Source organism: Solanum lycopersicum, chromosome 7, assembly GCF_036512215.1.
Source record: "Solanum lycopersicum chromosome 7, SLM_r2.1".
NCBI lineage: Eukaryota > Viridiplantae > Streptophyta > Magnoliopsida > Solanales > Solanaceae > Solanum > Solanum lycopersicum.
In genome coordinates, this window is record NC_090806.1 from 49,399,912 (window position 1) to 49,414,839 (window position 14,928).

The following is a 14,928-nucleotide window of genomic DNA, read 5'->3' on the forward strand; positions in this document are numbered from 1 at the left end:
TCCCTTAAACGTTAAATTTCCCAGATCACCCTCTGAAGACAAATAAAATCTCACATAACAATTGAATTGTAGGATTTTAACATAACAAGTATTTCCGTATCAGAAAAAAGATTATCAAATGAATAGTGATAGTGTTGAGCTATTTCTCTCACCTTAGTTACGTAGACGGCAAGGGAGAGCCAGTAAATTCAACCCGACATCCAATTTGTGCACTAGTTGTGCTCATCATCTATTCTCTTTGGGAAAGAAATTATTATGTGAGTTCTAGCATTAAAGAAAAAAATGTTATATCTCTGACCCATGAGAACTTATGAGCAATCAATTAGTTTTTGAGCAACTGCTCCTTAATTTTAGATTAATTTTGGATATCATTAATTTTAGTAGTTAAGATATTATATCGAATGAAAAAAATTCTACAATGTCAGATTTCTTCAAATAAGGTCATCTAAAATCAGTGAATAGGAAATAAAATGAAACATGAGTCTTATTAATCTTGGTTTTTATCGTATAGATTCTAACACTTCTATTTTATATATCCCACTAGATTAGTTTCAATAAAAGTATAATTAAAAATTTATTTTAGAATGATTCACAAATTTCTTAAATAGATGACCATATAATTTATACAAATATGAGTCAAAACTTTACATATATATTTTTCGACTAAGGGTGTGATGTGCAAACCATAATTAGGCAAATTTATCATTGTTGATTGTTGATGGTTAATTAACTGAGACGTTAAAGAAAAAATTACTAATTTATTTTAAATACCCCTATAATAAACACGATTTATCTCAAGAAAAAAGGAATAAAGTTTTAAAATTAGGCACAGTAATGTGAAAAGACAAACAAAAGCAAAAAGGCAAATATGTCTCAACGTATTAATTAAATAAAAAATCATAAGGTGCAACATGAAGTCATAATAATTTGCAAATCTTTTCTTGATTTATTATCAATAAATTTGTTTTAATAGTTCACGATCGATATCTATTTCAGATGTCGAATTATATGAATTCACGCTAAGAAATTTCATTCTAAAGTAAAATATTTTTTATCAAAGGTCATTTTATATTCGAAATTTAAATCAGAGATCTTTTGTTAAAGCGTTTTAGTGGACATCTATTGTTTATATTACGAGTACAACAAACTCTTTTTCAACCATTGGAATGTACTTCACATGAAGAAATTAGAAAGTCGACCATGTTTTTCAAAAAGAGTATTTGATTAATAGAACAAAGTCTATTTTTGGAAACAACTAATCAATTATCTGTTAACAAAAAGGAAAAAGCTCAAATAAAAAGAAGAAGAAGAAATAAATAACTTAATTAGTAATAATGTTAAAAGAATTTAATCAATTTCAAGAATTTCTTTATGGGTTCTTTTTTACAAATTGAAACATGTGTTTTAATAAGGCAGAAATTCTCGATCCATCAAGAAAATTTAATGAATTTTTAAATCACAATTAGTCATCATATTACGACAAATCTTCTTTTTCTGGAAGCACAGGTCGACATGGCCCAAACAGAAGTAACTTTAAAATTACTTTCACATGATAGAACGTTCTCATAAATTATAAGATTTTATGATTTCAATATCAAATCATCAACCAAACATCAATTAAATTAAAAGATATAATCATTTGAATTAGTGAGATCATTACTTTGTCAACTCACGATATGTCACGACCCAAATCGATTCGTGAGGGATAGCCAAACTTAACACTCTAGGTGGGTAAACGAATTCAACCCCAACTCATATTTTATTATTCAGGTTACAAAATACTAACCTAAATACTAACGATAATGCAGAAGCTTAAATCTCATTAGTGTAAGGAACACAAATTCATTATAGTCTACTCTATGTCATACCTAAAATGTGAAATTCATCACATCAAGGACATCTAATCTCTAAATATTAAGTCTAGGAGTATCAAATAATCTAAAACAAAACAATAAAATGGTATAGGTCCGAAAACATAGGACATCATGAAACCGAGAGAATCCAACACGATCTTGAATGAATAGCTCACCCTTGAACCTGATATGCTAGAGACTGGCTAAAGTTGAGAGCGAATCACAGTCGTTGATACACTCACTGTACTCCATAAAAAAAAAACACAAGTAGCGCTCTGTACGAGGCAATAGTATAAAATCAACTATGGAACTTAACAAGTGCCTAGCAACAAATATGAACATTTGACAACAACACTAAAGTAAGTACGCAATCAATCACAATATCAAACATACAATGGGGACGTATGTCTCCACACCATGCTAATTTGGGAAATGGGTTATTTGAGATTGAATACGTTAAGTCAATTAAATATATTTTTCATTTAATGTTACCATATCGGAATGTGACACTCTAATATAGTCATACCGCTTCAGAATGTGACACTCCGATTTAACTACACCGTGTCGGAACATGACACTCTGTTCTAATTATACCATATAAGAATGTAACACTCCGATCTAATTATATAGTGTCGAAACGTGACATTCCGATCTAAATATATATGTGACACTCCGATCTAATTATACCGTGTCAGGACACTCCGATCCAATTATACCCTGTTGAAACATGACACTCAGATCCAATTATACTGTGTCGGAACGTGACACTCCGATCCGATTATATCATGTCAAAACGTCACACTCCAATCAAATAATACCATTAATTTATCATTTATTATTACCACTTTTCAATTCATTGATAGTATTTCATCAAGTCTTCTTTATTCAAGACATCACTTCGATAAAGAAGGTTCAAGATTATAAATTCCACAATCTCAGGATTTCAAACTAATCACAAGCTACACAACCAAGCCACACAATCACACAATCAAGTACATAGAGGACTTCACGATATCATTCAAAAGCATATTAATCACTAAGAATCTATCTGTCAAATAGAATAAACCATAACCTACCTCCACCGAAGAACCGACGTCACGCAAGCCACTTTTTCAATACTTTTCATTTTCTCAATACTTCTAAACCTTTCCAATTTATCAAATATATATGAATAATTGGAAAGTTAATGAATCTATAGACACTTATATTACTATAATTACTTTCATAAATTTTGATGTCAAACTAATTATGTCAATTTTTGTATTTCTCAAATTGCAAGTCTAGGCCAAAGTCCTAATTCTTTCCATTATGATAACTTTAAAGGTATTCATATTATACCATAAACTCAATATTAATAACCAATCTTAATATATTAAAATATAGTTTATGTGAAGAACAAAATATTGATACCTAAAGATGAAAGCTACTGTGACGAAATCAGTAGCATACGGACAAACAACAATCCAAACTACACATGAACTAGCCTAACCTGCATATATGGAATATGCAGAAATCTCCACCATTATTTTTTTGCTATTCGCCAATCATCACTCACCATTGTCAAAATATTAACTTCCTCACTTTTATCCAAAAGCTCATTCAATTAGTGAATCATATTCATACATATTGCCTCCACACGATCACTAACAACTATCCATTCAATTAATGTACTAAGAAGAATTACGGTCAAATAATTCTCACCTGAAGCTTCACATATTCCTCTACCACCACGCGTCTCTTTTAATTTCTTTTTTTCTCTATTGATTATTCTTACTCTAATTATTATATGACTAATTATAAAAATGGTGAAAGTAATATACTATTATTTTAGTGTTATCTTGTTTAACAACTAATTAAATAAATTATTAAAATTACTCTACTAATTCTATATGTGTAGTTACGAATAGTCCAAAATACCTATTTAGAATCTATTGAAAACTATTATATAAAATATAAAGCTCTAGTACTCAAAACGACCAGATGGATCGTTACATTAGATGTCAATTTACACATCGTCCGTCTTCAAATGATCAAAAGAAGGTGAGGATAAGAAAGGGTACCTAACTCAACAATTCCTAAGAAAATATTAGTACACAAGTTCTCCCATATCCAAAGCATCAAATCAATCAATTAAAGAGCTATACATTCTCTCATACAATGTCTCAAATGGAGACATTTCAATACTTGAATGATAACTATTGTTGTATATAAACTCGAGTAAGAACAAAACCCAATAATTATCAAAGTTAATCATATAAACATATGCAACATGTTCTCACATAACCATGATAAAATCTCAAATCAATACTGACTACAATCAGAAGTGAACTTGAACGTACCGCCACACACTCATAATGCACAAACCATCATAGATTATATCAGTATTTCCTCCTCAAAACATAAACTTTTCACGAGCTTTAGCTATAAAAAATGTGATCTTTATACATCAAGTGATCATCAATTAGAACTGAAGTCATTCAATCCAAAGAAGGAAATAATCAAGTACCCACCATCGAGTGATACACCCAACCATACCGAACCTCTAACAACACTGTCAAAATACTAGATTAGTAGCAATTATAGACAAACCTTATGAATGACAAAACTAGAGTCAATGGTCCTCACATTCAATCACACAAGCCAAACATGATACCGATGTTGAGATAAATTTTAAGTCTATCGAACAACTGTAAATTTTCTTGGTAGCTCTCCTATAAATTCTCATAAGCAAAGTTGTGTGTGTAGAATCACTACTATACTTCAACTATCCCAAATAACACCAACCCTTCCATAACTAGAATGAACTAGTCCAACCAAAGATGTCACTCTACCAGGAGGACAATCACATAATCGATACTCCCAATTCACTACTAGAAACTCACTTATAAAAGAGAAAACACACACTGACATAAAAAATGAATCATACTCTAAACATTAACTAGAATGAAGTAGTTGGTCACATAATAATATACATGATTAAGGTCGAATAACTCTAGATACTCCTTTCATAGTGTCCATATCAAACATTTTCATTCATCTGACTCTATCTCTTTGATTTTCCTAGCTAGCCACAATCACCAATTTAGTCTTTGTTATAATTGCACACATACTAAGTTTATTGAACCCACATCTACTGAAGTCAACATTCTTAATACTAACAAAACATCATAACCACCTCAACCATCTACCTTACTCCCACACCATCATTAGTATCTAAGTATTCTTACCAAATACATGTTCAAACTATAAATCTCTTTTTCTAATTAAGCATTTCATGACAAATACGAGTCTTAAACTAGGCTAATAACACTAATTTTAAATTTGATAGTACCTTTTCATCGAGATAAAATGATTAAATGACACACAATGTCATCTCTAAAAAAAATTTCTTATACCTAGTTTCAGTCCCCTCAACATATTCAGTGACCATATATAAATGTAGGTGTAGACTATTGTGCATCCATAAGTGACGTACAATAATTTCTACAATTTAGCCCCACACAACAACCCGTAATCTTACACACGTCATTGATTGTCATCAAAATCTAAACTCAATCTTTATAAAAGTCGATGATTAACCCCTAGTACACTGTACAAAACTAGTTCACATCTTGCAGTGATATCTAAACTCTAATGTAAAAATCAGTAAAACCTACTACACCCCATGGGTTTATACGAGAGCTCTTACTCCTTCATTTTCCTCAAATTCTTCTCATGGTGCGAAATTCTAAATATCTCGACCCTTCAATATATCAGATTCTTGTTTCTCTAACTCGCTTACCAATATCATCCTTTTACCAACAACCTATAAATCAAAACTCTGAGGGAAACCCTTTCTTAGATTCTTTAACAATAAAAAGTAACAAACTTTATACCAAAACATGCATAAGTTCTTTCACATGCTTTATACTGATGCAATCAATCATTTATTACCTTACAAATTTATACCTTGACAAAACATATCACTGTGTAAACCAATAATGAAAATTTTGAATTGTATATCCAACTGTGTAATCCAATGTCCTTATCTATCTACATTTGCTTATACTTTGAGGACTTTTATGAATTCATGTATCTTAGCTTATCATTGATCGTCTCTCCACCGGCCTTACCATCCTTCACTAAAAATCCAACCATACTCATTACTAAATTCAACACTACAACAAAACTTCTCATCCCACTTGAGTTGAACGTCTATACACTCATTTCTTAAGTTTTATCCAATAGCTTTTAACCAATCTGGTGAACTTGTGACACTATTATCTTAACCAAAACAAAATAGATAAAGTCATGCGTCCCTGAACCCAATTCTCAATCCCCATGAAGATACATTTTTAGTCCCTGCAATGAGAGAAAATATTCCTGCTCTTACCTATTTTTGAAGGCTACATATCCCACAACTTTTATCTTATTTTGATTATGACTCTAGATTCTTTTTCTTAAAGGGATAATGCACAAGCACTCAACCTATGCCCGAAATTTCAGAGACACATTTATACTATACTAAGGTCCTATTATCCGCCTGAACTTATTTTATTAATAATTTCCACCCCTTTATGGCTTATGTGGAACTATCTTGTGGGCCAACGTTGTTTGACTTTTTTTTCAAGCTAATACCACGTAGGCTGAAAAGGGGTAGAAAGTTACTTATAAAATAAGTTCATGGGATAATAGGACTTTAGTATAGTATAAGTGTGTCTCTGAGATTTCGCGCATAGGTTAAGAGGGTACCTGTGCATTTTCCCTATTTTAATTATGACTCTAGATCCTTTAAATTCTATTCGAGTCGTGCCTAAACACCTCCTAAAACTTGTCATACAATCACATTACTCAATAAATAGTTACACACCCTTAGATACTCGCAAGTCTTTATTACAATACAAAATTCATTTAACCAACAAAAATCCTAAATATATAGTTTCATCTGAACCACAATCCTCACGAACTCTTTTTACCACAATACCTAGTTAGCCCTTGTGATCACTACGAAGTCAATTTTTTGATCGACATGAAACCTCAATCCACTTTTATCAATCAGATTCAAAGGACTAATCCAAATTTTACGCACTCTCTAACTAAAATCTTCAATTGCATTCACGTAAATATACTCACTGACTTTGTTTATCCATAAATTTTTCATTTCGGTATCAATCAACTCATTTTGAGCTTAAGATAAAATGACTAGTCCTACAACCCTCTAGATAGAATTCACCACCTAATGCATTAATATTGTACAAAGATCTACTACTGAAAACTTTCTTAAAACAATGCTTAATTCAAGCATACGTAGTAACAAATTAGTTGATTTTTCTCAAATGTGAATGCAACACTGAATCTCATTATTTGAACATGTCATACAACTGATAACTCTTTAAGTAATTGGTATTCCTACTTGACAACCAATGTATTCATTTTCATATAACACTAGAACCACACCATGAAATTCTGTTAGATCCATCAAATCATACCTATCGGGAAGATCATACCCGAATAACTCACAGAATTCTATCATTGAATAACTATAAAACATTATCAAATCAATCATATCCCTAACCCCAAGCAATTTTTATATTTCTTAGATAAGATCGTTGACAAAGTAACATACTTCATAACTCTAACCAAGTAAGCATCGGTATTGTTCTAATAGTGGTATCATAACTTTCTTTAATATACACTCAATCTATAAAATTATAGTAGTGATTATGACTTCACCTGGTGCAACATAATTTCATCATTAGTTAATCATACGTGCTATGCAAAATCTACTAACTCTATTTTCTAAAGTAATAATATTTATTTTCTAGTTGTCCCTTACGAAACTTCTTGCATGTTATCACATATCTAGATCACGTACAAAATTTGACCTTATAGGCTAACACATATTTTTTGTTTCTTTATATTCAGAAAATCATCTCTCCTCTTATCGTTCAAAGTTTGGGGTATATAGAAAATGTTGTCTTAAGTTATAGATAGTGTCTTTACTAATCGAAAATCAACCTCTCTGAAACTAGTCTCTCATAAACTCAACACCAAGTCTCTCTACTATATTTATTTTATGAAACAGGTCAAAACAATAAAATAAATGAAAGTATAAGCCTCTTTATAATCAATACCCATGAAGAACGGGAAATTCAACTTTATGAACTTAATAAAAGAAAATCATTTTGATTACTAGTCATTACATCCCCTGTAGTCAATGGTGAAAATATACCTATTTTCAAGGACACATTTTTTTCTTTCTGATGTTGATATTTCAATTTCTAATGCTCCAGTACTAACCATATGTGAAATAGAGTGAAGAAGTTCAGATACCAATTTGTATGACCTAGATACCAATTGGATTCAAGTAGTAGCACGAAAGAAAGAAGAAATGAAGTTTTCCTAAAGTCCTATAGCTTCTCGAAGAAAAGTAAATGTGTCCCCTTACCGTTCTGCAAGACTCTACTAGAATTGTCCTTGTGTGATGAGATTACCGAGCCTAATGCTCTGATACCAAGTTTGTCACGATGCAAATTAAGTCGTGAGTGACACCCACAATTAACCTCCTAGGTGGGTGAACCAATGAATTCAACCCCAATTTTTATTTATTATTAAGCTTACAAAATATTAACCATAATGTGGAAGCTTAAATCTCATTAGTACAAGAAACAGAAATACCCAAAACCTGAAAAGTCATCACATCAATGAAATTTAATCTCCAAATACTAAGTCTAAGAGTATAAAATACACCAAAATAAAAGAATAAAATGGTATATGTTTGAAAACATAGGACATCATGTGATGACCGAAAGAATCTAACATAAGCTTGAATGAATATCTCACCCTGGAAACTGATATGCTGGAGACTGGCTAGAGTAAAGGGCGAGCCAAATTCATTGATACACTCACTGCACTCCGTAAAAGGAAAATAAAGAAAAACACAAGTCGGGCTCAGTACGGGGCAATATGTGCTGAGTAGGTATCACCCAAAATAGAAACTAATATACAATGAACAATAGTATAAAATAAATTATGACATTGAATAGGTGGCAAGCAACAAACAACATGAACTTGTGAAAACAACACTAAAATAAGTGCGCAATCAATCACAATATCAAGCACACAAATGAGGACTCATGCCTCCACACCACGCTCATTTGGAAAATGGGTTCTTTTGGATTGAGTAAATTAAGTCAATTTAATATCTTTTCATTTAATGTTACCGTGCCGGGACGTGACACTCTGATCCTATTATATTGCGTCGGAATGTGACACTCGGATCCAATTATAGTGTGTCGGAACGTGACACTCCGATCCAATTATATTGTATCAGAACATGACACTCAGATCTAATTATATCATGTCAAAATTTGACACTCCGATCTAATTATATCGTGTCAGAACGTGACACGCCAATCCAATCATATCGTGTCGAAACGTGACACTCCGATCCAATAATATCATTAATTTAGGTCACTCCGATCCAATAATATCATTAATTTATCATTTATTGTCACCACTTTTGAATCCATTTATAATAGTTCATCAAGTCTTCTTTATTCAAGACATCACTTCGAGAGGGTTCAAGATTATAAGTTCCACGGTCTTAGGATTTTAGACCAATCACATACCACACAACCAAGCCACACAATCACAAAATCAAGTACATAGAAGACTTGGCAATATCATTCCTACAGAAGTGTTGTCCTTCGTCTCGGCAATTCTCAACAAATCCCGTTCTTTTATGGGGTCCTATCGAGATAGGTAGGCCCAAGCCTTTTCCCTCCCCTCTCCCTCCATAAGACCCTCTTTCTCTTTCCCGAGAGGGAAAGAAGATAAGAATGGATTCCTTTTTTTCTTTCATGTGAACGGCCCTATGAATACATATCAATCACTATTAAGAGTCTATCTATCAAATAAAATAAACCATAACCTACCTCCATCGAAGAACCGAAGTCACACAAGCTACCTTTTCAATACTTTTTTTTTCCTCAATGCTTTCGAACCTTTCCCATCTATCAAATATATGCATAATCTCTAAATTAACAAATCTAAATATGCTCATATTACTATAATCACTTTCATAAATTTTGATGTTAATTAACATGTCAACTTTTGTATTTTTCAAATTGCAAGTCTAGGTAAATCTTAATTTCTTCCATTATGATAAGTATAAAGGCATTCATATTATACTATATACTCAATATTTAATTATCTAACTTAATATATTAAAATATAATTTATAACGCGAGAACAAAATATTGATACATAAAGATGGAAGCCACTGGTGAGGAAATCAGTGGCATAAGGACAAACAACAATCCAAACTACACATGAACTAGCCTAACCCGCATATATGGAATATGCAGAAACCTCTACCATTATTTTATAGCCATTAGCCTATCATCACTCACCATCGTTAAAATATTAACTTCCTCACGAGTCCGATATATAAGTAGATATATTTTATGTAAATAATAAAGTATGTTGAAAATTATTCAGATATATAATTCACAAATTGTAAGGGAACAATTTATTCAAGTTATGTGAATATATTCGTGAGAGGTATGATCAAGTAAGCAGAGACATAATGTCTAGTCACTCTAGCATCTGCAAATTATACACAACCTCACCAAATCATTATATAGTACGACTAACAAAATGTCGGCGCAACTCAAAAAAATGTACCCAAACAAAAGAATCAAAAAGTAAGAAAAAAAAAAGGGGGGAGAATGCTCAAAGTTGTTCGAAACATTCTGCATTTACAGTTTATATATTGCATTGGTATCACGACTTCTGAATAAACCAATGTACCATGGAGAACATCAACTCACTATATGTTGTTCCTGAAAATTATTTAAAAGTGAATACAACAGAAATAGTTAACAAAAGTTTCTATGAAAGTTCATCAATTTCACTATTTTCCCAAACAGAAGATATAGACAACAAAAAGTAAGTCATCCTATTAAAAGTTAATGTTTTTGTGTAAACTACAAACACCTTTAGAGTACACATCTGCTCAAGCCATCTCTTGACAATATTGGGATAGAAGTAAGCCACAATTTCTATTAAAAATAAATTCATAAAGAAGGTAATTTATGGATAGATTTATTTTGGCTATCAGGAAGTCATCTTAAGATATTACACATAGAATTTTTTTCTTTTCCTCCTAAACATCATGTACTTTAGTATGCTATTTGTTTTTCAAAGCTCAACGAAAATGCTATTTAAATTACTGAACTTAGACATTATAGCTTCTATTTCTAACAAAATGATTAGAACCTTATAAGTTCAAGCAAATTAAAGATAACGATACATCAGACTTGCTTTGACATTATCCTTACCTCCAACATTAATAATTTGAGTGTCTGACTTAGATAAAAACATGTTATAGCTACGTTTATCCTTTCATTTCAGTTTACAACTCGTAACTTAAGATTTTCAATTCAATAAAGAAAAAGTTGAACAAGAATTTTTTAAAGCAAAACGTGTCCAACATGCATAATCAAATAAAATCTGAAAACTTCTTTATAAGATATTATGTTTGTCAAAAATACAGATAACGCCTGATTAAGGAAATGAATATCACCTAAATCATTTCCAAACATCATTAGTCTCCTACTTTGTGATCATCCTCTCAATTCTAGAATTGTAATTATGAAGATGATAAATTATAGTATTTTGGTATCGTCTCCCAATTGCTAATATGTCAGAAGTTGCAATTCAAACAATACAAAAATAACAGAAGCAATTTAGATCATACAAAAAGCATAACTTCTATCAAAGAATAACTATAAATACTAATACAACATCATCCAAAATAGAACACTATGGTTCCCTACAAATCTTAAAAGCTTGAAAAGTGTGTAAAATTGTACCTGAAGACTTGAAAATTAGAGAATTTGAAATCAATCATTTTTCTTGGTTTGACCTGCTTGTATTTCTATTTCGAGAACTTGACTGTTTTTCTCGATCACTTACCTCACTCGACAATATATTTATTAAAGCGAGTAAGGATCTAAAATTTCTATTGGACAAGTATATCAAACGTTTTTGAACTACAAAGGAGTCAAATATAATAGTACATTTAGTATCTATTAATACAAAGTCAAGGCAAATTACCAAGGATTTGATAACTCTTCCATTACACTGTTCTAATTAGAATAAATTTCTAAACAAATGGTTGAACATATAAGTATGTCTATAAATAACAATATAATATATATATATATATATATATATATATATATATATATATACACACATATATATATATATATACACACACACATAGATATACATATATATAGATTACATACATACATATACATATATAGATACATATATGTATGTATGTATGCATATAGATACATATATATATGTATATAGATACATATGTACATACATACATATATATATTTATATAGATACATACATACATACATACATACATATATTTATATAGATACATACATGCATACATATTATGTATGTATGTATGTATCTATATATATATATATATGTGTATGTATGTATGTATATAGATACATATATATATGTATATAGATACATACATACATACATATATACATATATACATATATATAGATAGATACATATATTCAAAATTTTAATATTATTTTCGGTGATACGCAACACAAATTGGCATCACACTCTTTTTATTGTGATATTTTTTTCTCTTCTCGATATAAACTAGTATTACTTTCTATCTTTACAATTTTAAATTTAATTATGACAAAGTCAAACAATTTATGTTGTTTTCTCAATTTATTGCATGAGTCTTTTGACGAAATTTGAACAATTACGTCTTAAACAAAATTGATCAATGTAGAAATCTGTGTTGACTTTTATTTTTGTTGTATTTCTGTCTTGTGATCATCGTGCATAAGCGTGTTCACAAATCTTAAATTGATATTAATCCATGTTGCACAAGTTCTCCAATAAATATTGTTGAACTCGTTCCAAAAGTGATACAAAATACACTAAGCCATATAAACTTTCATTAAATAGAGTAAAATAAATATTTCTTATTTTTTGCTTTTGCTTTTTCCCCATAAGAAGGAATAAAAATAAAGAATCACTACCAACAAGTAGGATACACTGAATCTTGCTTAATTGAAAGAACATATTCAAATTCATAAACTGTTTACTTATTTACAAAAAAATTAAAATTTTTGTGTCTAGAATTATAATATCTTCTTGAAAATCATCAGCGACTTGCTTGGAAAAAAAAGAGGATAAATATTTCTTCGAAACCTCGTATTTCAACTTCTTTTCATCCGTATACACAATAAAAATTTTGTTCTTCCATCTCTTTTGTAATTTCTTGGCACTTATATAATTCTTCTTATTCTTATTTATGAACATCTCTTGAAACTTTTTTAAAAAACCAAAAAATTCAATGAAGAAAAATATTTTCTAAGTATTTTTTCCTAAAACTTTAAAGAGCACATATATAATAAGTTTTTGAAATTCAAATCCTAATAGAAGTAGGATTCATTATGTTTCCAAATTGTATTTTTTTGGTGGTCTAATTTTTCTAATTACTTTTGTTTTAAAGTGTGGGTAAAAAGTTAAATTATCCCCTCGAAATTTAATTAAGATTTTCAGACATTTAATTAATTACCATATAAAAGGATTTTATTATGTTTTGGCCAAAAAGATCAAGTGGTATATCATTTAAAAAGAAACTTTCCTATTTCCTTGGTTTTTTTGAGTGAAATAGTCAAAATAAGTCTTTTTTTTATATCTCTAAAGAAAAAATAGAAAAGAAAAACTTGTTGGGTTTTATTTGTCCTGATTTCTTATCATAAATAGGTTTTCCTTTTAGGAAATTTTTTTTGATTGACTAATCCTTAATCTAGTAGCAAAAGGTAAGGCTCTATGAATAGAGACATGTTCCTTCTAACTTAATTAGCAATTCACAATGTAGTCTTAAGGGCTTTGAGAGTTTTCGTTAGGGGGAGAATTTATGGGTCACAAGTTTGATACGTTATCACTTGTGTGAACCACCCATGTATTTCGAGTGAATTGGTTGAGGTAGTTTCTCTCTGTATTTTGTACTCTCATATTTATAGTTGATTTCTCATCTCCTTTGTGGACGTAGGTCGATTGATCGAACCACGTTAAATCTTTGTGTCTTTTGGTTATTTCTCGTTATCTTCTTACTTGTGGTCTTTCGGGGTTTGCTTTTCTAGCTTCCGCATTTACACCTCCTTATTTTCGGTCCTAACAAGTGGTATCAGAGCCAAATTCAATGACAGAGTCAGGTTCAGTGGTTCAATTATCAATGATTGAACCAGGTTAGAAAGACGTGTTCATCTTGACGGGTGTAATTCTAGCCGCAACCTTTTTTGATAGTTTTGAAGATTTTTGTTGGAGAAATTGTTTTAGAGAGGTTTTCTGTGTTGAGACATAAATTTTGCAAAGGAGATTATAGAGAGGAGAAGCAAGTTGTTGAAGATTAAGTGAAGAAGGTGGACAAATTTATTTTGTCAGAAATTCAGGCCAAGGGGGAGATTTGTTGGGTTTTATTTGTCCTGATTTCTTACCATAAATAGGTTTTCCTTTTAGAAAAAGGTTTTGGATTGACTAATCCTTTTTCTAGCAGGAAAAAGTTTAAGTCTCTAAAAATAGAGACATGTTCCTTCTAACTTAATTAGCATTCACAATGTAGTCTTAAGGGCTTAGAGTGTTTTGGTTAGGAGAAGAATTTATGGGTCACAAGTTTGATACGTCATCAGTTGTGTGAACCTCTCATGTATTCTGAGTGAATTGGTTGAGGTTGTTTCTCTCTGTATTTTGTACTCTCATATTTATAGTGTATTGCTCACCTCCTTTGTGGACGTAGGTCGATTGACCGAACCACGTTAAATCTTTGTGTCTTTTGGTATATTTCTCGTTGTCTTCTTACTTGTGGTCTTTCGAGGTTTGCTTTGCTAGCTTCCGCAATTACACCTACTTATTTTTTGTCCTAACAAAACTTTCATTCATTCACTTATTTTCGTTAATTTGATTATCATTTAAACAATAAATTTGTGAACCCTTTGGAAGAATATTGTGCATACGCTGCTTC